Here is a 21,654-nt window from a genome sequence, read left to right on the forward strand (position 1 = left end):
AATTAACATCTGACTGTGATTTTTAGGTTCATTTACCATTAACTTTTTTAAGGTTACTATTAAAACACAGTGGCACATGTGCTTCCAATTAAATATAAATGATTAGAATAATTAAATTTGCTGTGCAGTGTGAGGACGTGTTTGGTCTGCTTTCTGATTATGTTCTGAGGTGCTAATGAGTAACATTCTCTGCATTGCGTGTTGTCAAATTTTACTTCAGTTAAAAGGTTATGCAGATAAAGTTAAAATTGAAAGGTTTTTAATACTTTATGACCATTGACATACCAATGTTTTCTTCAATGTGATGTTTGTTTTCCCAGTTGCTACTGAGAGGCAATAGTTGGTTTCATTGACAATAGGTTTTATTGATGTTCTCCGAAGCCTAAAACTATAGACTATAAGGATTCAAATCTAAAATTTGGAAGAGATGAGCAGTGCTCCCTCAGAGATCTATGTGATTGAGCTTGGAGAGAAAAAAGAGTTTGAAGATTTGACCCTGACCTACCAATCCCTCTGAGCCCCGTTTATCATGTTGTGCCTCTCCAATGCTTTAGTGTAGCTCTGTGCAATTGCACATCACTAGTACAATTTCTTTAAAAAAAAATGTAAATTAAAAAAAAATCTTTAGACAGACAGCAGGATTTGGTCTCAGGAATCCATTGATTCACTAATCTCAATGCGGAACTTGTTAACGTTGTTTAACTGATCTGCCCTCTATGTAATTCCCTATGTCACGGGACCACACACACAGGGCTGTAGACTTCTTTTATTGACAGGAGCTTTCTATTGCAACAGTAATCATTTTTACATTCCCAATATTTAATTGGATGGTTGATATATGAAGTTTAAAATTATGGTTTTTGTTTAGCGTAATTTCTTATGATTTGAGGAGTTTGTACATAGTGCAAGTATTCTGAAATTTTAAAATGATGAAGCACTAACTTTTTTCAAAGCTTTATGTTAATTAAATTACATAATGACCAATTTACCTATTTCATTCAGAATCACGACACAAATGAATATATATGGCATATTCATTTGTGGAAATTTTTAAATGCAATACAAATTTTGTATGAGTTAAAAATATTGATATAAAGCACACCGTATTGTTGTCAAGCTGAAATGTACAGAAGAGAAAAGAAACTGAGAACTAAGAGGTTTGTAGAAAGAGGGAGAGATAGTTAGAGATAAATAAATAGAGATGATCACTAAGAAACGGAGAGGAGATGAATATCAAAAAGGAAACTGGTATTTTGTTAAAGGAGAAAAACAGAAAATGTTCAGCTGGTCAGGCAGCATCTGTAGAGAGAGAACCTGAGTTAATGGGCTAAATTCTCCTGTAGTCAGGCTAAGTGCCCACCCCAACAGGAAACAGGAACTACAGGCTGGGTCAATCAGGTTTAGAGCGAATGTCAGCATTGTGGTTAGGAGCAATGGAGGTACTTGAGATGCATTGAAGCATGAAGCGAAATTAAAATAAACACAGTTGTCAATGGAGGCCTCTCCCACAGCACTGAACTTTTAAATTGACAGATCAAGGTTTTCCAGTGGATTAGAGAGGGTTTCAAAGGTTTCAATTTGCTAGGAAACCTCAAAACCTTCATATCAAAACTGTGTGTATACATTGGGACTGAGAGCACAGCTGTGAAAAATGGACCCCCTCTTCCCCCCCCCCCCCCCCCCCCCCCCCAGGTGAAATTGACATCTCCTCTCTGTCAGAGGACTTCTAAGAGCTCTGCTCAAACCTGCAGCTTCTGATGTGGAAAGGGAAATCGCTGCTGCAGAATGGAGTGCTGCTGTTTTTTAAAAAGTCTGCCAGGTGACCAGGGGGTATGAAGGTTACAGCGGCCAGGCCACTTCAAAATTTTTACAGCTGACAGGCAGGAATGCAGATGTTGATTATAGGGCTGCCTGAATCACTGTGCCAGGATGATCTTCAGAACTGCCAGGGGTAAAGGAGTCAATCCAGCCACAAAACCCCCATCCCAGGGGAGATGGCAATGTCAACCTCTTGCTCTCAGCCAAGCCCAGCCAAGCACACCCAACCCCCAGAGGGGCAAATGGCCACTGGACTCCTTCCTGCACCCCTTGGAGGACCAAGGCACAAGGCCAGGGGGTCAGTACCAGGGGCAGTGTACTGTTAGCACTGCCAAGTCACGTGGCCTGTGTGGTGTGGTGGGGGTGACCCATGATTTGAAAGGGGATGATGCCCTTTTCTGAGGGATTGGTGGTGCTCCCTGGGTCCTTAGGATACAGTAATAAGTTTAACAACACCAGGTTAAAGTCCAACAGGTTTATTTGGTAGCAAAAGCCATACAAACTTTCAGAGCCCCAAGCCCCTTCTTCAGGTGAGTGGGAATTCTGTTCACAAACAGGGCATATAAAGACACAAACTCAATTTACATGAATAATGGTTGGAATGCAAATACTAACAGCTAATCAAGTCTTTAAGATACAAACAATGTGAGTGGAGAGAGCATCAAGACAGGCTAAAGAGATGTGTATTGTCTCCAGACAGATGTGTATTGTCTCCTGCAGAGTCTCACTGGCTGCCCTGTCTGGAGACAATACAATCTCTTTAGCCTGTCTTGATGCTCTCTCCACTCACATTGTTTGTATCTTAAAGACTTGATTAGCTGTAAGTATTCGCATTCCAACCATTATTCATATAAATTGTGTTTGCGTCTTTATATGTCCTGTTTGTGAACAGAATTCCCACTCACCTGAAGAAGGGGCTTGGGGCTCCGAAAGCTTGTGTGGCTTTTGCTACCAAATAAACCTGTTGGACTTTAATCTGGTGTTGTTAAACTTATTACTGTGTTTACCCCAGTCCAACGGCGGCATCTCCACATCCTTAGGATACAGCATACCATTTCCACCCTTGTGACTAACAGCACCTAAACCCGCTCTGTGCAGTTTCCGCTGTGGGGTATGGGTGCATGGTGGTGAGCTAATTGTATTACAATTAGTTAATTTGCATAATCAGGTTGCCACCCACTATTGGCGGGGACTCGATTTGGGGTTGGTATCACAGGTCGGGTGAATCCCGATTGCCTTGATGCCCATCAAAAATCCTGATTTTTGGTCCCATTCTCTGGGGCATCGTGATTCCTGCCAGCCATATCAGAAGACTGGAGAATTCCGTCCAATGTTTCCAATCAATCAACGTTCGCAGGAGCTGAAGTTAGCAATTTTAGAGGTTTTAACGGGTAAAAGGAAGAGGGTGGGAAAAGAGCAAAAGGGATGTCTACAGTATGATGGAAGGCAGGAGAGACTAAATGACGAAAGTCATGGGACAAACTACAAGGAGTGGTTGTGGGATAAGTAAAAAAACAAAAAATGTGCTCAGAGGAGGAATGAATGAAAGGATCAAGAATAGCTGCTGTCTGAAAGAAAAAAGAGAGAGATGAGAAAGAAACAGAAAAAGATGAGAGCAGAGATTGCAATCTAAAATTGTTGAAATCTCTGTTCAATGCAAAAGGCAGTGAAGTATGATGTCAAAAGATGATAGCACAAGGTCCAACTCAACTGAGTACTGCATGACAGAGTACTTAAAATTTCCTCACCAAATTCCCAAAGCTAAGAGTTGATCTCTTTCTAAAATTTTCATCTGGCATTTAACTTAAACTGTAGCAGTAAATTTTAGCATCTTTCAGTCTTGGTCAGTGATAAACTAGCTCCCTGGTTGAGCCGACCCAACCCCTGGGACCTTTGGGAGACCCTTTCTCTGCACCCCCCCCCCTCCCAAAACTCCCAGGACAAAAGGTGCCTGGCCGAGTGTCAGTGCCAAGGCACATGGCCTAACGGTGGATCTGAGGGGGGAGCGGTGTCCGGAGTCAGAAGCCTGGGAGTGGGGGTCGGGTCACCCTTATGCGTGTTGTTGGGGGGAGAATGCCCCCCTTTGCTGAAGAGTTGGTAATGCTTCCCTGGACCCTTGGGGTCCAGCAGGCTAGGCAAGGCCCACACTGGCGGTTATCAGCACCAAAGCTGTCACGTTTGCATATTAATTGGGTTGCTGCCCACCAAGGACAGGAACTCGATCAGGGCCAGTGGGGCAGGTGAACGCCAATTACCTTGAAGCCTATCGGGAATCCTGATTTTTGGCCGATGCCCCATTCAGCAAGGCACCGGGATTCCTGCTGACTGTCTGACGAGGCTAAAGAATCCCATCCATGGCGCATATGAATTTCCAAAATACATTCAATGAAGTGCCACATAAAAGACTGCAACACAAGATAAGAGCTTGTGGTGTTGGGGGGTAATACATTAGCATGGATAAAGAATTAGCTCGCTAACAGGAATCAGGGAATGAATATAAATGGATAATTTTCAGGTTGGCAAACTGTGCCTAATGGAGTGCCATAAGGATTAGTGCTAGGTTCTCAGCTCGGTAAAATGGTTGAAGGTTCTGAGCGTACTGTAGTCAATTTCACAAATGAACATAGATGGGTAGGAAAAGTACCCACTTTTGAGGAGGATAGAAATAGTTTTTTAAGGAATGTAGGTAAATAAAATGAATGTGCAAAAATTTGCAGATAGAGTACAATGTGAGAATATGTCTGGTTGCCCACTTTGTCTGGGAGAATAGTAAAGCAGAATATTATTGAAATAGAGAGCGCAACTGCAGAATGCTGCATTATAGAGATCTATGTGTCCTTCAACATTAATCATAAAAGGTTAGTACGCAGATGCAACTGTAAGTGTTGTAAGATCTCGAGTACTCTTTTTGATTTAATTGTAATTGACTTAGAGCAAATTTAAAAGGGACTTTCAGTTCCAACTAGCTACAGACCACACTGGGTGTAAGTGTATTGTCACATGTTTCACAGGAATTAAGTTAATTAAAATGAGCACAAAAATGCAACACTTAAAGGCAGTGGAAGCAGGCAGTTCACTTTGGAACACTGGCTTATGACTGGTACTATCCCTTGAGGTTTTCTGTTGACCAAAGTCTATTTTCTTTCCTGTTCGTGCTGTGTGCCAGGTTGCTAAAAGTTGCTGCTCATTAACTCTTGCTAGTCACTCTGTCTGAGCTTTGATTCCGGCCAATCATGATGAACTGGTCAAGTGAGCGTGATAAATGTTCGCTGGGTCTCGAGCAATTATCACTTTTATTGATGTTGCTTCCTATTAACTCATGATTGGTTCCCTAAGATGTCAGTTACTTGTGGGAGTGTCCTTCTTATTACAGGTTTCCCTGTTATTTTAAGTTTATCGCTTTCAACAAAGATAATGAGGCACCACTTGGTAATTTGTTGTCTGCTTATTTATACAAAAGTACAAGAGTGATGTCACTTTCCAATGATTAATAGTTCAAGCTCATTGTGTCAAAATCCCAAAATTGATAAATCTTCAGTATTCTGGAGAGTTCTAATGTGTTTATTTGACTTCCTAGTGACTGACAATGTCTTGCACAAGTTACTTAATGCTGACAAAAGATTTCAACAAGAACATGATCTTAAACTAATATAGAAATTATAAACTTCAGAAAGTCTTTATAAAAATGTATAAAATTCAATGCATTGAGACAAGCTGAGGTAACAAGAAACACGTATAAGATACAGCATAACACATTCAAGTAATGAATGTTGATAAGGAATAAAAGTCACATGAACACAACTCTCAAACTGATCACAGAATCTTAATCCTCAGGATATAGAACCGAAGCAATGCATAGGTCAGTTGTATACTTTGAAGGAAAGTGATTGTTTCTCTTCAAGGCAATTTTAAGTTAAAAGGCCAAGACAATTTGGGACATAGAATCATGATTTGAAACATGTTTTCCTTTACATAATAGAGCTTTCTAACTCGGGTTGACTGTTAATTGCAAGGGAGTATAACGGTTTCAGGCCTTGGTTCATCTAACTTTGAAGAGCTTTGCAGCATTTGCCCTGTAATTAAACATAAAGTATATTTGGTCAGACCTACAAGTAAGCAACTTCCAGGCAACACTCCCTTTTATAGATGTTTAACTATAAAAATCCAGTAACATTACCTTTAGGATAGTGATGGAAAAGGATGAGTGGTGTCCCAAGGGTAAGGTGTTGGATTGGGGCAAGGCTAATTTTATTGGGATTAGGCAGAAATTGGCAGCTGTTGATTGGGAGAGGCTGTTTGAGGGTAAATCCACATCTGGCATGTGGGAGTCTTTTAAGGAACAGTTGTTAGGGCTGCAGGATAGGCATGTGCCTGTAAATAAAGAAGGATAGGAAGGATAGGATTCGAGAACCGTGGATAACAAGGGAAATTGAGGGATTGGTCAAAAAGAAAAGAGGCGTACGTTAGGTCCAGGCAGCTAAAAACGGAGGGAGCTCTGGAGGAATACAAAGAAAGTAGGAAAGAACTCAAACGGGGAATTAGAAGGGCAAAAAGGGGTCACGAAATGTCCTTGGCAGACAGGATTAAGGAGAATCCCAAGGCATTTTATTCATACGTTAGGAACAAAAGGGTTGTCAGGAAAAAAATCGGACCTCTCGGGGACAAAAGTGGGGAATTATGCTTGGAGCCCAAAGAAGTAGGGGAGATCCTAAATGAATACTTTGCATCGGTATTCACAAAGGAGAGGGATGTGGAGGGGAGTGTTGACCCGTTCGAGAAAATCTCCATTAGAAGGGAGGAAGTGTTAGGTTTTTTAGGGAATATAAAGACTGACAAATCCCCAGGGCCTGATGGAATCTATCCAAGGCTGCTCAGGGAGACGAGAGATGAAATCGCTGGGCCTCTGATGCAAACCTTTGTCTCGTCACTGGACACAGGTGAGGTCCCAGAGGATTGGAGGATAGCTGATGTGGTCCCGTTATTTAAGAAGGGTAGGAAGGATAACCCGGGAAATTATAGGCCGGTGAGCTTGACGTCCGTGGTAGGGAAGTTGTTGGAGAGGATTCTTAGAGATAGGATGTATGCGCATTTGGAAAGGAATAAACTCATTAATGATAGTCAGCATGATTTTGTGAGAGGGAGGTCATGCCTCACTAACCTGGTGGAGTTTTTTGAAGAAGTGACTAGAATGGTTTGACGAGGGAAGGGCCGTGGATGTTGTCTGTATGGACTTTAGTAAAGCGTTTGACAAAGTCCCTCGTGGTAGGTTGGTGCAAAAGGTTGGATCTCATGGGATAAAGGGGGAGGTGGCTAGGTGGGTGGAGAACTGGCTTGGTCACAGAAGACAGAGGGTGGTAGTGGAACAGTCTTTTTCCGGCTGGATGCCTGTGACTAGTGGTTTTCCGCAGGGCTCTGTATTGGGACCTCTGCTGTTTGTGATTTATATAAACGATCTGGAAGAAGGTGTAACTGGGGTGATCAGTAAGTTTGCGGACAACACGAAAATGGCTGGACTTGCAGATAGTGAGGAACATTGTCAGAGGCTACTGAAGGATATAGATAGGCTGGAAATTTGGGCAAAGAAATGGCAGATGGAGTTCAATCCAGATAAATGCGAAGTGATGCATTTTGGTAGAACTAACGTGGGGGGAGCTATACGATAAATGGCAGAACCATAAAGGGTGTAGATACGCAGAGGGACCTGGGTGTGCAAGTCCACAGATCCTTGAAGGTGACGTCACAGGTGGAGAAGGTAGTGAATAAGGCATATGGCATGCTTGCCTTTATAGGACGGGGCATAGAGTATAAAAGTTGGGGTCTGATTTTGCAGTTGTATAGAACGTTGGTTCGGCCGCATTTGGAATACTGCGCCCTGTTCTGGTCGCCACACTACCAGAAGGACGGGAGGCTTTAGAGAGAGTGCAGAGGAGGTTTACCAGGATGTTGCCTGGTATGGAAGGGCTTAGTTATGAGGAGAAATTGGGTAAACTGGGGTTGTTCTCACTAGAAAGACGGAGGATGAGGGGTTACCTAATAGAGGTGTATAAAATTATGAAAGGCATAGATAGGGTGAATGGTGGGAAGCTTTTTCCCAGGTCGGTGGTGACATTCACGAGGGGTCATAGGTTCAAGGTGAGGGGGGGGGGCAGTTTAACATGGATATCAGAAGGACGTATTTTACCCAGAGGGTGGTGGGGGCCTGGAATGCGCTGCCGGGCAAGGTGGTGGAGGCGGACTCACTGGGAACGTTTAAGACTTATCTAGATAGCCACATGAACAGAGTGGGAATGGAGGGATACAAAAGAATGGTCTAGTTTGGACCAGGGAGCGGCGCAGGCTTGGAGGGCCGAAGGGCCTGTTCCTGTGCTATATTGTTCTTTGTTCTAAGGGAAAACAGCTGTCACTTTAAGGTATACCATGCAACCTTTCAAACACACTCCCATTCTATTGTGGAAATCCAAGAAACTTCAGAACAATACTGCTTTTTGTAGCCCAAGACTTTGCTGGCTTGACTGGTTGGCTGTTTCAAACTCCACTTTCTCCCAGCCTATAGCTGTTTCCAGGAAGTCCCTGGACAAAATAATATTGATTTGAATTGTATGCTTATGTTAGATATAAAATCAAATTTAAATTTTGCCGCTGCAATTTTTTCCAAAACTGACTAAAAAAACCTGTTAGACTTTTATTTACACACCATATCTAAAGAAATGGCAGTAATGCTTAATGATGTAGCCTTGCTTGAAGATATTTTGGTGTTTTGATGGGAAGACAGATGAAGGTCATGTTATTTCTTGGCCTGTTTGATGCAGAATGGCAGTGACATAGTTGGACTTTTGTCAAGTGCTCCAGTGAATTAATAATGCCTGACTTAAATAAGGCTTTGCAGAAAAGTTCAGGGCTGTAGATGGTAAGAACTTTGAATACCTTAACTTGTTACATTCATAACTTGTGCCACATAATGGGCCCACAGTGTGAATACTATAGGTGAAAACCAGGGTTAAGTAACTTTGCAGAGAAAGCGTTGAAGCTTGCATATGGTGAGAGAGTAGTAGCCCTTCAATGGAAACAATATAGCAGAACCTAAATTGTGTAATGCTCTTGACTGGAGGGGTTTGCTAAGTCAAACGTTGGTAGCAGTGGTTGGGTGCAGTTACTTATATAAGCTGCACCTATTATTTATAAACCCTTAGTTCTGAAAGTGAGTGATCTAGTGCAGTGGTTCTCAAGCTTCTTGGCTGAAGTATCCTTTTTGAAAAATTTAGTAATCTTGACCCTTCCCATTCCTGCACTACTTTCATATTGAATATTTTAATACTGTTTTTAAGAAAAAGTACTTAATTACAGATATCAGTGAGATGGATGTGCCTTCTTTCTCATTGCAGACTCCATCTACCCTTGGCAGGAGCACATGGAGGATGGGAGCCTGCAGAGTGCAGGAGTCTGAGGAGAGCAGAGTCTGAACAAAACATTAAGGGATTGGGGGAGCATTGGGGATGTACAGCACAGAGATGGGCCAAGCACTAAAGCAGGGAGAGAGTAGAGCATGCTTCCGGGTACCACTCACTTGGTTACTCTTGATAGTAGTGCCCTGAGTGGTCACCCACTTTAAGGCTGACCCAGCATCTTTGATCTCCTGCAAGGTCTCTGCTGACCCTCAGAGGACCATAGGCCTTAATTTGAGAATCACTGATCTGTAACAGTAAAACCTTCCTATGGCTCATGATGTAGAACCCACCTTTCTGCAATCTGCCCAAAAGGTATGTACAGAGACCTAAGGCCTTTCCAATTCTTTAATTAAGGAAATGTCAGGTACTAAAAAATTCAAAATAAACTATCCTACATGCACATTTGAAATAGTGTATTAACCAGACAGCAACCACTGCAAAATATCAACAGTCATTGTTGTTGAATACTTGTACCAGTAATGTATTTCATATTGTGCAATCTCTTCCCATTACCAAGGTATATTCCATCATAACTTTGACACAGGCCTCCATCTCTTTTTCCAGTTCTAATGTCCCTGTGCCTAGGATTTAGAGTGTCAGCTGAGCCAGGCCCTAGTAATTTTAGCTGCTAGCATTTGGGTTACAGTTTCTATAGCATTCACTGAACAGCATGACTTGATGCCATATGGAAAGCTGTATTTTTGAACCTTTTTTCTATTTTTACCATGTGTGCAAGAATTAATATGCTAATATTAAGTCAGTGAAAAAAGTCCCTATTCTAAACGTTAATATTGTGTGTTCAAATTGATCGTTTGGGGCCTAGTTGTTAGTTTTGCCTTATACTTTAGACATTCTAGTTGGAAACAATGGAAATAATTGGAGGTGGGATGCCCAGTTTTAAGAACTTGTTCACTGTCAAAATACTGTACGAGATACATTATTTCTGGTATAGTTCATAATACAATGTTAAGCTCCTGTAAATTATATACATTATTTTCGGCTCAAGTTTGGAAAGTACTCGTATCATAGCTCAAGTAATTCAGCTATAATTTTATTAACGTGTGTAATTTAAGAATTGGCAAATAATATCTGGGATGACAGATTGTGAGGGAACAAAGGGATGTTATGAACAGAACTGTGTGAGAACGTTAGTTCAGAAATTCTTTGGAGTTTGTGAACCAGATGATGCAGGAAAATAACACCAAAACACTGAATAAACACTTCAGTTAATTTTAGCTCAGCTAATTAGCCTATTTACTTAGGCTTGTAACATTATTCCTAAGAATCAATGCATAAGAAATAAGATATACATAGCTATTTTGACACCTATGTTCTCAGTAAAAATTGATGTTGGATTAGAATTACAAATGCTGCTTCCTTTTGATGTGCCCTTCATACCAATGAGCTACATTGACATAAAAACGGAAAATGCTGGAAATACTCAGCAGGTATCCTAGAATCCTGAGAGAGGAATAGTTCATGCTTTGAATCGATGACCTTTCTTAGAATCATACAGTGCAGAAGAGGCCATTTGGTCAATCAAGTCCGCACCTACACATGTGAAACACCTGATGTCCCACCTCATTCCATTTACCAGCATTTGGCCCATAGCCTTAAATGTCATGTCATGCCAAGTGCTCATCCAGGTACTTTTTTAAAGGATGTGAGACAACTTGCCATTACCAACCTCCCAGGCTGTCACATCACAGGTAAGGATGATAGATTTTCTTCCCTAAAGGACATTTGCAATAGTTTCATGGTCATCATTACACTTTTAATTCTAGATTTTTATCGCCTTCAAATTTCACCATCTGCCATGATGGGATTCAAACCCATTTCCCCAGAGCATTACCCTGGGTCTCTGGAATACTAGTCCAATAATAACACCATACCACTGCCTCCCCACGAGCACTTGTGTCTGAACAGAGGTGTTCCACAAAGTGGCCACACAATCTGCACTTGGTCTCCCCCAGTGTAGAGAAGATCAAATTGTGAGTAGCGAATACAGTACAGGGATGGCATGGTGGCACAGTGGTTAACACTGCTGCCTCACAGCGCTAGGGACCCAGGTTCAATTCTGGCTTTGGGTGCATTCTCCCATGTCAGTGTGGGTTTCCTCCGGGTGCTCCGGTTTCCTCCCACAATCCAAAGATGTGCAGGTTAGATAGATTAGCCATGCTAAATTGCCCATTATTGTCCAGGGATGTGCATGTTAGCTGGTAAATGTACAGGGTTACAGGGATAGAGTGAGGGGGTAGGCTCTTTCAGAGAATTGGTGCATACTGGATGGACTGAATTGCCACCACCTGCACTGTAGGGATTCTATTCCATGGTTAGTATACTAAATTGAAAGAAGTACACAAATCACTTTCACTTGGAAGGGGTACTTGGGCCTTGGATAGTGAGAAGAGAGGTGGTAAAAGGGCAGGTGTTATATCTCCTGTGTTTGCATGGAAAAATGTTATGTGAAGGGAGCAGGGTTGGGGGTGATTGAGAAGTAGATCAGGGTAGCACAGAGGAAATGAATGGTCCTTTTGGAGAGAGGAGATGGAGATGTGTTCATTGGTGATGTCACCGATATCAAGTGGTGGAAGTAGCGGAAAATGATCTCTTGAATATGGCGGCTGGTGGTGGAAGGCAAGGACAAGGGGAATCCTATTGGGATTTTAGGTAGAGAGGGGAAGGGAGGAAAGCAGAAGTGCAGGAAATGTGGTGGGCAAGGTCACGGTCCCTGTGAACGGGGTGGGGTGTGGCAGGTGAGGGAGTTAAAAATAAATTGAGAATTAAAATCTCTGAAATGTTGGTGTGGAATTTTGCTTCATCAGAATAGATGCTGTAGAGGAATGGAGGAACTTGGAGCTTCCACATAGAATTAGCCAGAGATCTGCTGAGGAAGGTACATTGGCATGCAGTGAAAGGAATAGAGGACATTAAACATTTTAATTTACAAAGGTGGCCCATTACGTTGAAATAATTTTCCTTCTCTCATATAAATTTTTGTAATAATTACCAGAAGCTCTTTTCCAGTTGCTAAGTTTCTATATTAAATGATCATCAAATAATATTAGCCAGGTCCAGTATAGAATACAGAACTTGCATAATACAGTGTTGTCGGAAATCTGCATACATTCTGGTGCCTAATTTGGAATAGTGCTCTTCTTGGCATTAGATACAATAGTCTGATCTGACTGGGACCACTTGTTCTCATCAATTGTTGATGTGCCATGTTGCGACGTTGCTAAATAAATGGATTATCTTGAGTGCTGGCGCAGAAAAAGGATAGGCAGGTGTCAGCTGTATCCTTAGTCCATTAGCCACTGTAACTACACTCTTATATTGCCAACAAATGCTGTTATGGAGCATTAAAGCATTTTAAATTGCATTTTCAATGAGTAATAAAATGGTAGCATAATCTAATTATGCAAACCTAGGCATTAAAAAAATACAAGATGGATTTCTGGACATCTAGAGATGCTGTGTTGAGGCAAATTTCTGTCACACATTTTAGCAAAGTTCTTTAACCTAACTGAATATTAGGTAGCCCTGCATCCAAGTAGTTTATTTTTGCTGTAACTAGATGGAGAAAGTATTGAGCAAGACATGTCAGCAAAACCATCAGTCAATGAAGAGCCAGCAAAGTAGAGAGTGCAACTTTTTATTTTACAACACAACATTGTGTCATTTTCAAAGATACAAACAGATATGCAGATGGTTGAGAGCTATTGTGAATTTCAACAAGGGTTAAACCAAGGAAAGCTCATAAATGATATGAGTTTTTTGAGGTCAGGATGAAAAATAGTGGAAAACACAAGAATTAAGTTCTTTCATTTAATTCCCAGGACTCCAGTCCAATGAAAATGGGCAGATGTCCTCTTCTATATTTCAATTATGCTTCTGTATGAAGCATCATATAGAGATGGACCTAACTTCCTGGTATCAATATGACAGAAATAAGGGATGAGTCCGGAATATTTTCAAATGTTCTATCATTTCCAACCATTAGCATTGCAACAGCAGCAGAGTATCGTAAGCACACTAGTGAGCATGGGGAATTGCTGTTTGTTCTTCCCAGAGTTCGGTGTTGATTGATGGTAGAGCAAATTAACCTTCCATTCCTCTCTGAGCGTTTATGGTTAAGTTAGTCTTTCTAATAGAAACAAACTCAGCAGATCAATTACAAATGCAAAAGGGAGCTGCAAGATCGATCCTGGCACTGAAACTTCCTAGAAACCGAACTCGTGCTTCTGGTGTAGAAAGCAAATTACATTTCTGAAGAGATATCAATTTTTTAAAACCACCTGCTTTTAGACCATTCCAATGATCAAATGAAGACCTCTTTCAGCCAATAGGAGAGCTGTAAAAAAGAAGAATCAGATGGCTTGTTGACCACTGAAGGATCATTTTCATAATTCTAGAGAAAATCAGCAATACAGAATGTAGGGTGCACAATGTTCATGGATATTTGGGTACAGGGGTCATGGTTCATGCCCCTTGACTGGAGGTGGGTAAACACACAATTCTTCTGGCTACCTCATTTCTATGACTGCGGTGTGGCCATAAATGTCTTACCTTGTCCTGTATTTCAGTGCAGGCATTTTCTGAACACTCCAGGGGACCAAATACTGTTCTGAAGAAACCGCATTCCCTTCTTAAAGGGGAAGTCCCTCTAAAAGGGGGAAAGTTGCAGCAATGCACTGCAGGCTGCTGAAAAGTTGTTTTTCACCATTGGTGGAGAAGAAATGTCACTGCAAGGGAAGAAGATTGCCCTACACTGTGATGCTGATCTGCGTGCACTGTGTCAATAATTCGAGGCCAGGGAGGAGGGCCACACTTCTGGTGAGTGTGGTGGGGAGAAAAGGAAGGGAATTCTCCCAGATTACACAGCAAAGGGAGTGGGAATGAGTGATGAGAGAATCAATGCCCAGTGTGTTGTCATCGACCTCAGTACAAACAACACTAGGCACTAAGAGTACTCAGACTTTCAATTTTTAATTACTTCTGCACAAGTGACAACACAATACAGCACAAAGTATTGTAAGGTGTTCTCTCGATTCAAGCAGAAAATGTAACAGTGATAGTTCACCGTTTCTTGCTCCTTAGAATTTTGTTATTGAAAGGTTCTTATTTTCATCCTGTGGCCAAAGCTAGGAACACAGTGTTTATGAAACTAACACAAGGTTTAGATTAGTCGCTTATCCTGAGTGCACAAGCGCTGGCCTCACCGAAGGCCTTGTTTGCTAATAAGCATTTTCCATTACTTGACAGAGTTGTTGTCATAACTTAATTTCCACAATTGTAACTTAATTTTCCAAAGCGGCATCTGCCATTTTTAACTGCTTTTAACTATAGTTTCACAATAAACCCCATGGTGCTTTATTTGAAATGAAAATCCTTAATCTTGCAGAATAAAGTGAATTAAACATTTGGTCATAGCTGACATTACAACTTAATTTCCATAGTGTTGTCCCCAGGATGTGATGATAGCAGTGCAGAAAGAGGTTTAATGATCTCAGTTAGTTAGTCACTGCTTACCACTCAGAGGGTTGTGATCTCTGCAGTGCATACCTGAACTTTCATGCCAGCAACCAGGGATCTCACTGCAGCATTGAGACATCAAGACCTGTGCTGAGACAGTCAAGGTAAATGAATATATTTGGACACAGCATATTGCATTCTGAACTCAGCCCTATCATCCTTCACTTCACCTTCTTGCACCTTCCAATCATGCCAGCTGCAAACACACCTCTGTCTCAGCACAGGTGGAGGTCTCCTGATGTGTCAATGCTGCAGTGAGATCCTTGTTTGCTGGCATGAAAGCTCAGGCATGCACTGCAGAGATCACAACCTTCTGAGCGGTGAGCAGTGAAACCATTGCTTCGGAAGACCAATGGCTCCTCGGTTCTCATGGAAAGTCACATGATCTCTTGTTGGGAAGCTTTGAGATCATGGAGCATGTTTGAAAGGGATATCCATTGTCCCTAGACACTCATCCTATGGTCTGTCTTATTTCACTTTGCTTTAAAATATGTTAATTCTATTTAAGAAACCTTTTTATTCCAGCTGAAATATGTTTCTCACAAAAGGAGTGTCATCATCTCCATCTGTGACTAATTTTAAATTACTTAAACTATTCAAAATATGTTGAGCCACATTTTAATTGGTGTATGCTTAGTCAGTTGATAAAGTATTTTAAAAGTGACTGCTAGTGCATTTGTGCCAAAGGAATCAGCTCAAATTGAAGATACAAAAGGCCACAAATGAGGGAAACTTGTCATATTCCTTGTTCTGATCTATGGAATGGCAAAACTAATGAGGAGAACCAACTTCCAGTGCAGCGTTTTTACTTAACACTAATTTTAATGTTATTAATTTCAAAAACTTGATTAATGCTTGAAATAATTTGTGTTAAAGATTCAGCAATCTTTTAAGCTGAATTCAATAGAAATTTCAGGAAATCACTGAAATCCTATAAAATCTGTGAGATAGAAGGAGACCATTCAGCCCATAGTCTGTGACAGTCAACAAAACTCTCCTGCCTAATTCTACCTTCCTGTACTTAGTCCATAACCCTGCGGGCCATGGCTCCTCAAGTGGACATTCAAAAATGTTTTAGATGTGGCCAGAGTTTTTTTTGCCCCTCCCCTCCTTTCAGGCTGAGTTCCAGGTCACCACCACCCACCAGGTGGAAAAATGTTTCCTCATCTTCCCTCCAATCCTTCTACCAGTGAGGTTAAATCTATGCCCCTTGGTTTTTGACTCCCATGTTAAGGTAAATTCACCTTCCCTATGCACTACATAGAGGTCCCTCATATATTTATGCATCTCAATTAAGTCACTCTGTTTCTCTGTTCTCAGGAAAGAAATCCCCAGCCTATCCAATTTTTGCTCTGAGCTAAAAAAATTCCAGTCCTGGCAACATGCTTATAAATATCCTCTGCACAATTCCATCTTTCCTGCAAGATGGTGACTCAATCTGTATGCAGCATTCAAGCTATGGTGTAATCACTATTTTACACACTTCCAGAATAATGTCCTTGCTCTTATGCCTGTGCTCATAAAGGAAAGCATGCCACATGCCTCCTTAACCACTTTATTGACCTTTGCTGCTGTGGGGAGGATGTTCAACGTATCTCTTAAATAAGTCTTTGTGGTCTTCAGTAGGATAACAAAGTCTTTATTAATAAGTAGAATTATTTACACATGTACAGTAAAAGGTACAGACCAGGAGCTATCTCCATGCTTAGGTTTTAACCATTTCTGCTCAATACCAAACTGACCTTGGATCTTGAACATGTGCCTTCTTATATCACTGTGTGAGCCATACTGTATTTCAGTCCCACATTAACCCTGTATATGCTAGACCCTTACACTACACCTCACCCCAAGTCTTTATCCAATGTTTTTGGAGTTATACTAGTTTACTTCGTCTTACCTTATCAGTCCCATGCATTTGCATTGTTGTTACCCCATTATCACCATTACAGGTGCTACACTATTGCTATTACTGGATTAGCATGACTGCAACATTCTCACTATCCCACCTCCCACCCTCAAATTCTTGAATTCGCAGGCTCAAGTGATTTAGAGCCTTATAACCCTTCCACATCTCGTTTGCCATTCTCAGAGGAATGATGGGCTCTGTTGTTCCTGGTTCTTCTTGTTGGCTTGTAATTGGACTATTATTTGGGTATGCTTTCATTCTTTCCTTCTATTCCTCCGCATATGGTGGCTTCAGCTGATACGTTGATAGTGGTTGCTGCTATTGTAACTCCTTCTGGTGGGGTGGACAGCTATCGTATTGGTCTCCTTGGTGCTTCTTTCACTGTGTGGGCCATCTTGATTTATATGGACATTGACGTTTCACCAGTGGAACCTTTATTCGCACCTGTTGCACAATTTTGCTCAGCACCTACTTGGATAAGTTGAGTTGTCTTCGTCTCAGGAGTTATCTGCAGAGCTCTTATTTAAATCTGACCACTTCACCTGGGCTTTTAGTCCTGTTTGGAATTGACTGGTCACTGACTCTTTCAGTTCACTCGCTCGATCCTCAATGCTTTTCTTCAAATTCGTCTTCTCTGCTCTCAACATCTGGATTTGCTCTTCCATACTATGCAGCTTGTCCGCCACATTGTTCAGATTGAATCAGAGTTCAACAATTATGTCTGTTTTGGTTATTAATTCTGCATTCGAGCAACTCCCTTCATTCTCCAGCACGTCCTTCTCCTGTTCTGGGTATTTTTCATGATGTTTACGAGGGGCATCTGATGCTTGAAGTCAAGCAAGTTTTAATTTAAGGGCCCTTGGTTGAATTTCCCTGTACAAATTCAGCATTTAAGCATTTTGCATCCTCTGCCAAGTGTGTGCGACACTCCAGTGTTCTCAGCCAGTCTTGGTTTTCCTTAGCAAACTCATCTTTTGTGCATAAAAGTTGATTCTCGACACTGATCGACTTTCCCTTGGCAGACTATAATTCTTCTTGCTCACGTTCTGTAATTGCTCTTTTGCCAACTGTTTTTAAAACATCTGATGCGCTTTTGTGAGAACTTCTACCTTTGCTTACCATCTTATGCTCTTGATTTTCATCTCTTCCTCTTTTGGAAATGTAATTATTTTCCACAGTTCTTTTCAATGAGCAACTGTTTCCTTCACGGTCGCAGTCTTTCTTGTAACTCTCGGCTTCCTCCTGGAATATTGAACATTTCTGAGTGCTCTCTGCCAACTGGTCCTTCAATGCTTTTATAGTGGCACTAAGTTAATTTTGTTTCACTTTGTAATGTCACAGAGAAACAAACTCTGATGTGAAGGTACTCCAGTGGGCTTTTCTTTTCATTGCGCAGCTCAGTTACTTTGTCTTGAGTTTGCTTATAATTTACCAGAGTCTCATTAGATTTGTTCTGCTGTTCTGAAGTGAAATTCAACATTTATTTTAACTGTGTTTTTCCAGGGGCATGTATTGGTTCTTCAGAGTCTTTCAAGGCTGCAATTTCTTTGAGCAACTTTTCTGCCTGCTATTGTGCTGACTGTACAGCTGGCTGAGTTTTTCCAACTCCCGTTTGATTTGCCAACCATGGAATAGAGGATCATTATTTCCTCCTGGTACCTTTGTGACTTTTTATTCGTGGCATGTGGGTGTTGTTGGCTGAGCCAACATTTATTGCCCATTGCTGATTGCCCTTGAACCGAACGGCTTGCTAGGCCATTTCAGAGGGTTTTTATTTTAAAGAGTCAACTGCATTGCTGTTCATCTGGAGTCACGTGGACTACATCAGATATGGATGGTAGATTCCTTTCCCAAAGGGACATTTGTGAACCAGATGGATTTTTGTGACAAACGACAATGGTTTCTTGGTCATCATTAAACTATTAATTCCAGATTTTTATTACATTTAAATTTTGTGATCTGCTTTGGTAGGATTCGAACCTGGGTTCCCAATTACTAGTCCAGTGACAATACCACTGCCTCCCCCAATTTCCCTTTGGATTTGGCCCTTGGATTAGTCCACATTTCGTGGAAATGTTGAATTGTGAACCACATTAAGAGCATACAGGCTTTCAAAATGTTGTTGACTCTGAAACAAAGGGATTTCCTGCACTTACTGATTTTGGTGGGCTCTACAAAACAGTGACAGCACACTTCTTGAAGAAGATTCTTAATGCTGGCTGCCTGGATTGACTCTGTGCTGACATTTTTCATTCCATAGTTTGCTATGCTGAGGAATATGTTTGAATTTAATATGCTTACTGCTTTTCCGAGCTAGGCTGTCATGATGTTCATGAGAGATTTAAATAATTTGTTTTTTCCAACTTGCGAGTTTGATGGCCATGTGTTGGGGCTCTGATTAGTATTTTAGCACCACTGATACTAAATATAGGGAAAGGGTTCTTGGGGTGGCTGCAGCCTGAAACTTTAAAAGATTTAACTCCCCCTTTCTTCCTCTGTGGACTCGGTGCTTTGAAGGTGGACTTCCAAAGTAAATTCAGTGGATTCTTCTGCTGCAGTAAAAATCTTTGTCTTCAGCTTCCAGGCCTTTTCTCTGGTGCATTTTCTAGTAAATGTTTAGTGCATCTTTAGCTTCTCTCAGGTCAGAATTTTCATTTGAAATTTGTTTGTCTTCCAGCATCTTGGATTGTTTTAGCATTTTAGTGAGGTTGAGGGTTTTTGATCCCCAGCTGCCACCATGTTGGAAGGATGTTGGTTACAGAACAGGGTCTCTTAAAGAATTGCTATAGTCTTTAGTAGGACAATGTAAGTCGTTATTTGCAAGTAAAACAATTTACGCATATACAGTAAAGGGTCCATGCTTGGGTATTAGCCAGTCTCTGTTCAACACCACGCTGAACTTGGGTCTGGATCATGTTTTTACTTCATTGTGTGGGCAGTACCGTACTCAGTGCTATATCAACTCTATATGGCAGACCCTTATACTGCACTTGCTATCTTTAAGGATCTGTAGATATGCATTCAAAGTTCCTCTCTTCCTCCACAATATTCAGTTCCTCCCATTTATTATTTATTCCTCCACATTGTTTCATAAAATAATTAAAACAACTAGTATCTAGACCATTGAATCAGACACAAGTAAAGATTATTTATTACTTTAGTAGCTTTGCATTACGAGGGAGTTGCTGACTCACCCTAGCCTACTGATTTCCATGTGGTTGTTGCCTTTGTGCAGTACAACCAATATTTGGCACCAGATTTCATCAGTGATATCTCAAAACAAGGGGAAATTAAAAACTATATTTTTTGTATATACAAATCTATTAATCTGTTCTTCACAAGGTGCTTGTGATTGAAGTAAGTCCATTGACCATCTTTGATAAGCCCATTAACCTCTTCCATCAACTTCCAGCAACCTTTCACTGCAGAAGTTCACCCTTTCCTGGGCAGTTATGGGGGTTTTGCTTAACACAACGCTGCTAAAGCTGACAGTTTTCAGGACCATTGTACTGTACTTATTTCCTTTATCTTGAAGAAATAATGAACTGTGCTCATATTAGCCTGGGCATAAACCATCCAGCATGGAAGAATGAGCCGTTACTCAATTCCGACAAACTTTAGAAGATTTCAGTCAAGACCTCTGCAGTTCCTACAGGCAACTCCACCAGCACTTGGGGCTGGAAGTTGCCAGAGCCAAGCTCCTTGTTTACCTTCAATTTTCTACATCTTAAATGCCTTCCCTTCTGATAGTAAAGGCTTCCCATTTGTTCTTCCTCTTGCACTCTTCCCTTAAAATGAGCACCTTTCCTCCTCTTTCCAAGGTAAAGCATCCTAAAGATGACAATGTTTTTTCTGAGATGCTGTCATTACAGAAACAAACTGTTAATGTGCAACGGGAATTATGTACAATTAAGTACAGGAAAAAGTCAGAGCTCCAAAGATGGACAAAATCCTGGTCATCTTGGGAACTCTGTGGGGCAGCAACATGGATTCCCTGTGGTCTTAGGAAGCCCAGTTTGTAAAGCTTTTAAAGAATGCATCCCTTAAAGATTTTACAGCCTCGATCATCTTGGAGACTCCCAGCTAATTCATGCTCATGTGACTGAAACAGGATTGGATATGAGGTGCTAAGTGCTGCTGCACATCTGAAAGGCATTTTTAAAATCAATGAGTCATATTCAATCTGAAATATGGTTTTAGACTTGCTGAAAAGACAGAAAATTGTTCTGACATTTTGTCCACCTCGTCTCAGGAAATGATTATACCCTTATCGAAGACAATGGAACAGCCTCCAGCAATTCTAGTAGTTATATTGCACCATAGTATAAAAATATCAGAACTGAAGGCGCATGCTGTTGAGTACACAAGAATTGTGATTTTTACTTTCACGCTGCATGCTGAAAACTAGCTGACCTCAACATTTTGTGAAGGGTATCTATTACTCTGACTTGAGTGTCTAGAATATGTATGAGAAATATTTTAAGCTTATGCATTATTGATTAGATTTTGGATTCTGGAATATCTTCCATTCTACATGAATAATACAAGGGACTGCTATTAACTTTGTGAAAGCACCATAGAATTGTGTAGCTGTGAATTGTTTTAAGTTTTATTAATGCAATGATTCCTGAACAGGATCTATAATATTGAACTGCTTCAAAGGTATGGTTTGTTTATCCTAAAAATACACACAGAAAAAGAAAATACTTTGGATGTTGCAAATCTTTTATTTTAAACAAAAGCGGGTAAGGCAGCACTTGTGGAGACAGAAACATCAACCTGAAAAGTTAACTCTGTTTCCCTCTCCACTGATGCTGCCTGACTTTGAGTTTCTCCAAAATAGAAGTTTTTATTGAGTCAGAATAAAAACAGATTGATTTGAAATTGCCCCCTGTAGTTGAATGCACTGAACTTCTGCAGGAAATAACTGAGAGTTTGTATCAATTAAGC

General features: G+C 41.0%; 1 protein-coding gene across 1 annotated transcript in view; it reads left to right on the forward strand.

Moving 5' to 3' along the window:
* The window catches only part of LOC144503665 (secernin-1-like), an 84,008-nt gene that overhangs the window by 28,850 nt on the left and 33,504 nt on the right, over nt 1-21,654 (forward strand). The gene's annotated exons all lie outside the window — the stretch shown is intronic.

Source organism: Mustelus asterias, chromosome 2 (genome assembly GCF_964213995.1).
Source record: "Mustelus asterias chromosome 2, sMusAst1.hap1.1, whole genome shotgun sequence".
Taxonomy (NCBI): domain Eukaryota; kingdom Metazoa; phylum Chordata; class Chondrichthyes; order Carcharhiniformes; family Triakidae; genus Mustelus; species Mustelus asterias.